General features: G+C 45.9%; 1 long non-coding RNA gene across 1 annotated transcript; it reads right to left on the bottom strand.

Annotated features, from left to right (window-relative positions):
- Window positions 1-942: 942 nt before the first annotated feature.
- On the bottom strand, window positions 943-6167 carry LOC129386640 (uncharacterized). Its single transcript, XR_011893736.1, has 3 exons — window positions 4975-6167; window positions 4735-4905; window positions 943-1128 (listed from the first exon to the last, which is right to left on the bottom strand). It is a non-coding gene; the product is annotated as an uncharacterized lncRNA (long non-coding RNA).
- Between the last annotated feature and the right edge of the window lie 821 nt (window positions 6168-6988).

The following is a 6988-nucleotide window of genomic DNA, read 5'->3' as shown; positions in this document are numbered from 1 at the left end:
TTCGCTATTACCTTTTACTGTGATGTCGCCGCTGCAGCAGCTCGATGGCTGTGGCTTTTCATTCCAGGTCACAAAGCTGCACCCAGGCAGAGGCAGAATCCAAAAATGCTTATGTGCTTAAGTATAGCTGCACATTACAGAATCCGAGGCCCTCAAGATTCATCCGTAACCCTCGAGTTCCGTATTTTTTGTTGGGATTGAAGAGTAACGTTTGTGCTGTATCTCTCTATTTCAGACTAAATAATGTGCATGCAAAATTATATCTTTATTACTTTACACCATAGCACCAATATCTGTCGTGCGTTGATTTTTTGATGTCTTTGCATTTGCTATAGCAAGGATTTTTAAACATCAGCCACAAAAGAAAAAATAAATGGTCAAGGAACCAAGAAATGGTGTAGCAGCTCCCTTCTTTATTTAATCGGCGGCAAGTTTTGCACTCGTTGTGTACTTCAAAAGAAGTGTTATCTTTCTGCTTTGGAACTTTGTGGTTTTGTTCTGCCCGCTGCTTGACCAAAACAAGCAAAATGTACTTCGGATATTCCACAAATTTATTCTGCATGCATTTGGTACAATAAAATTTGTTTCAAGAATGGACAAATGCAGTGATGGTTGCATTGAAAACTGCAACATGCCGATTTTAGTTTCATGCTTCATTAATTTTCTCAGAGCCCCAAAGAAAGCATGCGAGGTTTGAAAACGTATCATGCGACGAAGTGCTGGCCTGCCATGACATTAGTGCACTCGGTCTAGAGAACTGATTAATGCTGCACATACATTGAACATGGTGGCCATGACCATCCCTCATGAATTGGCATTCCCTGCCTAAACCACCTCACAAACACAGCCTGTTAATAGCAAGAAAGCTGACGGGGCTTCCAAGAATTTCTATGCACTATTTATTAGTATCGCCCTACTGAAATTGCTCCATTTCTTTGCTGACAATTGTCTTGACAAAAGTGGAAGCCGAAGCGGTTGTGTTCGATAAGCTTTATTTACATGCAACCTATTATAAAGTGGTCCTTTTTTTGCCTCTTCAACTGTTCCACAGCTTGCACGCCACATCGAGGAGCATGGGCAATGTACATTGCAGGTACATGGGAGGATTTTCCAAGGAACTCTGTAAAGCTGTAATCAGATTGTGGGCAAAGTTTAAAAATTCTTAAATACAAAAAGGGTGAAGAGTATTGTAACCTTGTACATGTTGATCACACCACATGTTTCAGCTGCAGCTGTAAGTGCCTTGTCTCATCAACCTAGCTACAGTTCTTGCAATGTTCCACCTTGTGATACTCAGTATGAATTGATAAGACTAGCTGCTATTCCAGTGGTTGTGCAGGCCACAAGAGAACAGTGCCTGGCCTTTGTGCTTGTATGTGTCAATTTCTCTCTTTCGGTCGCGCCCAAGCCACACCAAAATGTTATCCACAAGTGTCGTGCCAAGATGGCCTGGCAACATTTCGTATTAAGCCGTTTGACCCATTTATTGCACTGATGCACACAGTGCAACCAAATGAAGGAAATGACATCGTCTAGGTGATTAGTAAATTACCCTTCTAAAATACCACAAGAGCAACTTTGCTGTGGCAAGAGCCATAGCAAAAACATAAGAGACACAAAAATGAAGGAAAAGCGAGTTGCGTGGTACTTATCTCGATTTTGTGCACTTTCTTTTGTCCTGAAAAAATAACCACAGCAGCTATCTTCATAAAAATAAAGCAGTTAAATGTTTCTCAATGAGCCGTAAGTATTAAAGTTGCTCAGAAGGGTTGTCTACTGAATTGATTGCATTTGAGTACTGCAGGCCTAGTTTCTTTCGGTCTTTCTCTTTTAAAGCCTAGGCACAAGTTAGCTGAAACACCCCGTATATTGGACGGCTTGCCTGGCTGCCCGCACCGCCGAGGTGGAGCATCTAACGTTTTTGTGGCGCACTTGTCGCCGTCTCGTGACACCGGTCGTCCATCCTTATCGCGCACACGCCAGCATCGTCACCACGCCACAGTCGTCTGGTGTTCTGATTGGCCACGGCAAAGCGGACAGCTCTGGCGGGCGGGAAAAAAAAGTGGTCCGCGAGCGATCGGGCTGGCCGCCTCGTTTAACGCCTGCTTTTATGCACCTGGCGAAGAGCTTTGCCCGGTTTAGCCGCTCCGTCTTCGGTGTGAACGTGCCTTTAGAGTCAAAATCAACAGCTTACACTTCCACATTTTTTGCTTGGTAGCTGCATTCAATTTGCTTGCTCCTCGTCTTTTATATGTCTAGGCTCCTCACATTTTAACGTGGCTGAATAGTGCACAAATCAGAAACGCGAGTTTCTGTGGCCTAGCCTTCTCACACTTGCAAGGATACCATCCAAAATTGACCTATTTTTCTTATGGGGTGCCCACTGATTATGAGGATGCTGACATCGAAGGATCTCAAGTGGTTCCCAAGCATTTTGGTGACAAACGGAATACAGTAATGCCGAGCTACAACTGACTTGATATCTGTAAGCACCAATGAACGTAGTAGTTAGTAGTCTCACTAAATTGAGAGTCCAGCCCAACAGCAGATGGACACCAGTGGTTTTAATCCCCGTGTTGGCAAATTTAACTGGCTGAAATCAAGCATTTAAAAGACACTTACTTAGTTCCATCCTTTCAATCTGTGAGCATAATGAAGATCAAAGGTCAGGTTATGTGGCTGCGGCACCTTCCGTTCATGCAGCATACCTTTACTTTTCTTTACCAAGACACTTAGCATGCACATGCCTTGTGTGCAAGCCACATCTATTTACAACAGAAACAGCGCTTTCCACTCGTGAGCAAAAGTTTGGAGGTAAGATATAGTAGTTTTTTATCCAGCCAACGCATGCACCCTGAAATCCAAGTGGTACAGCCAATATGTGCCTTTTCAATCACTGCAATGCCTTGAGACACTTCCGACAACGCACGGCTGTACCAGAAAAGGTTTTAATTTTTTTCGCTAATGCCATGGACTTATGAACTTTTATGAATGTACCTTCAGCTTTCGCAGGCTTTCGAGTAGCTCGAACGTAAAGTGGCCTGTGTGTTATTGCTATTCAGCCGGAGTGCAATAGGAGCCAGTCAAATTAGTAAAACATGAAGTCAATGTGCACACAAAGACTACATGTACCCTTGCATGACTTCGTGCCACAGGTAGCTAACAGCTTCCAATTCACAGTTCTTGTAATATGCTTGTGGCAGCCATCTACAGTGATCTATATGATTTAACGGGGATGTGTATGTTGGCTGAAAACAAGAAAATATGCTAGAAAATATATTAACACCGATGGATGCAATATATCCTTTCCGGTAGAGTTTTGCACAGAAAAGTTAGCAGATTCCATGCATATGTGAAAATCGGTTATAAGTGAAGCCTTTGTAATGTTCAGTAAAATGTAACCACTCGTTCACTTCTATAGCTCTACACACAATGCATGTCCTGGTCTCGTTTAGTTCATTTTTGTCCATACTTGGTTGCTTTTGATGCTGGCTTTCCGACTTCTCTGTGGCTGACTTCTTAAATTTCCTGTTGTATACTTAATTTCTTGCCTCTTGTTCTACTTGTCTACCCAGTGGTACATGTTGAGCCGCACTTAACCGGTGATTCCAAGTTGCTATTTGGACACATGCCAAGCAGCACATATCCAGTGCCATAGAGTGACAAATATTGGCAGGACTGCAGCAGCCACCACCCACTGAGCAAGGAAGAGGCAAAGAGGATTTCGTTCTAAAAACTATCTACATGGTTTTACCTTTGATTAGTGTGTGCATCTTAACCCTTTCAAGATGCAAGCAGAGAACAGACCGCTTTGTGTCCGAGACATTACAAGTGCTTTTTTTTCACATAACGCAAAATCTTAAAGCTGACTACGATTCTGTAATAGCAAAAAGTGGGAATATTACATCCCACTATACAGCCTCAAGGCCCGTTTCTACCTACTCGTGGTCACTTGTAATGTGATTAGAAGCAGTCAGAGTACCCAGTACATTATACATTGTTTGTGCACGTTTTCACTATGCTTACTCAGCATGCTTTGTATGAGCATCCTCAATCAGGGCTTTCCAATATCACACGGGTTCTTAAAAAAAGATGCTTCTTGAAAATTCTTGAGGGCTCATATGTAGCAGTTCTCATATGTAGGTATGCAATTTGTTCGCGATGCTAATAATTTAATCACCTGTTTTGGTAGCTGTGGGCACGAGAAATTTAGACACCTAACCGCACCAAAATTCAGCTATTATGAAAACGCGGAATTTCGATCAAAAGAGTCCATTTGCCGCTGTGGTGGTTTGAAGGAACGTGATAGAATAGACTAAGCATTGTATAAAAGGAAGTAAACAATCTGCGCAATCGCTCTATCGCGTTGTTTGACGAAGAAATGGACGAAAAATTGTACTTAACGTGATTCAGAAACATATATCTACACAGGAATGTTCAATTGTAGAAATTACACTACACCGCTGCAGAGTAGCGAATTGCCCTGAAAAGTGGTACCAATATTTTCCGACCGTCCAACAAAGGGTGAAGTGCGCACAGTATGTACGGCAACACTTGCTTTGTTCACCGCAGTAATGCCACCCTGTAATGGAGACACAACTACGACAAACGGTCTGCATTTCTTCCGCAGCGAGCAGCGAGAAAAAGTAAGACATTTTTTACCAAGTCAAAAATAAGCCAAGCGTGTTCCGGACGGTATGTAACGGCATGCCGCTGGAAAAAGGGGGTCCATACCTCGGGGTTCAAATTCCGCAGACACGGCATGCGCTTCAGCGTAGCCGTCAATTTGTGGTTGAGCAAGCGACGTTTTTGCATTTTCTGTTCCGCATCAGCATCTTCTAGGCAGCGAGGGAGCACCTTGAAAACCAGCACGACGGGGGCCACGTCTCGTTGAACAATCAAGGCCTAAAATTTAAAAGAAAACATAACTATCAGCGGTTAATGTTTCGAATTTTGTGATTTCAGTAGACTTACCTTGATGTTGTCGCATATTTCTTGTGGATCCATGTTGCTTTCAAGGTCGTTTCCGCCAACATAAAACGGCGAAATCGACACGCTTGAAGCGCATCGTGGAGACAGCTCACACCAGCCACACTGCATTGTAGCCAGCAAAACTGAATGTGCAGACTTTCATAGACTCAATTATAGCGTCCTCGATCACCCGCACCGGCGCGCACCGGGGCGCCTTGGTGCGCACTTTCATCCTCGATCAATCGCACCGGTGCGCACTGAGCATCCTCGATCACCGGAAGCGCACCCTGTTGGAGCGGTTTTCCGTTGCCCCGTCTCGCACCGAGAAAATCGGCGGTGCGCGGAGTGCAATCCCAGCAAGCACTGCGGGACGCGCGACGTGCGCGCGTACTGCCGACTGCAGAACCGCGGACGCTCTGGCCCGATAGCTGCGGTACGTTGCAACGGAGTTGACGGAGTTAGCTAGTGGATTTGTCGGCGATGAGAAAGGAAGCGCTGCTAGTTGCCGCAATCGATGAGCATTCTTCAAGTTCGTCTGACAGCGAAGACGACATTCTGCTCGACCTCGTCCAAAAACAGTGTGGTGAAGAGCGGCCGAAAGTGGACAGGTTCATTGAACGGGTCGTCAGGATTAATTATAAAATTCGTTGGTGTTTGCTTGCAACCAGGTATGTCGGAGCACGCAGTTTGACAAGGTTCGAGCGCTTGCCGCAGATGCTCAGCATCTGCAAACAATAAAATATCCGCGTGCGCGTGTTCGCGCACGTTTTGCGCGCCAGGGGCAAAGTAGCGCTGCATGCAAGCACTCTGCGCAGGGTGCAGTTTTTTCCTCGATGTTCACCCTCCGCAGTGCGGCACCACGGCGGGGCAAAGCGCACCATTCTGGTTTCGGGGCAACCCCGGGGCAAGGTGATCGAGGACGCTATTAGGCGCGGGCGCGACCTATTTAAGAATTCGACCTGACTCGCCGACAATGACACCGCGCAAGGACGGCATGACTGAACACGATCCAGCAAGGCGTAACAAGACCACGCGAATGAACCTACGTGAGCCGGCAGAAACCACAGGGATTTAGCAGCAGCACCTAGCAGCGTCTTTCCCTAGGCGTACAAGTACCTATCTGGGGGCAGCGAGTACGCCACTGGCTCACGTCACATCCGGTTTGCCTCCAAACCGGGTACAGCCACCTGAACATCGCCCCCGAGGGTTCTGTGGTTGTTGCGCATGCGTTAGCTGAGAGAAGGTGAGAAAGGAGTACAAGTTGACTTTACAGGATTAGACGTCACATTGTTGTTTGTTGTTGCTTTTAAAAAATAACTACTCTCGAACTCAGACGGCATAGCTCGCTGCATAGAAGCTTCAAGTTGCGGACACTGCGGTGGGCCAGGGCTTGATGACATTTGTTGCCCAGCTGCTGGTGCTACCGCGACGTACTTGGAGAAACGGTAAGTGTCGTGCGATTACCCGTTCTCTTGCTGACACGTAAAACGGTTGCGCATTCGAGCTGTGGTCGATGTGATCTCGCAATTCGAAGGAACACGAAACGGTTGTCGCAGGTCCCGGAGTGATCGCAGGATAATTTAATCGTTCATGCCTTCAGCAATTACTACTGCAGTTACGACGCGTTGCACCGATGTAAAAAAAAAAAAACAGCGACAGTTTCCACGCGCCAGCAATGCATGCACTGAACTAGTGTGGATGTCGTCCAGTGATATTTATCGCGTTCTTAAGTCTATTTTTCTCCATCTCTATAGGATGACTACGCTATGCCCCTTTATTTACCCATGCAGCTCATGGCTTCATTTACTTACCTTTCTCACTGCTCGCACTGACCGCGGTAGGGGCGTCAGAGGCTTTCCTTCGTTGCAGTGAGATAACGAAAGCGCATTTCCTTCACTTAAAGCTTCTTAGTAGCCCCTTTGCGAGCCGTCGAGTTAAATCATACAATGCGTACCTTGTGAGTGAGCTGGTAAATGAACCCACTTTACTGCTGCTGCTACTATCGCTTTTACGGGAA

The sequence above is a fragment of the Dermacentor andersoni genome, chromosome 4, assembly GCF_023375885.2.
Source record: "Dermacentor andersoni chromosome 4, qqDerAnde1_hic_scaffold, whole genome shotgun sequence".
In the NCBI taxonomy this organism is placed as follows: Eukaryota; Metazoa; Arthropoda; class Arachnida; order Ixodida; family Ixodidae; genus Dermacentor; species Dermacentor andersoni.
The sequence above is the reverse complement of the archived record's forward strand: the minus strand, read 5'-3'. Positions and strand labels throughout refer to the sequence as shown.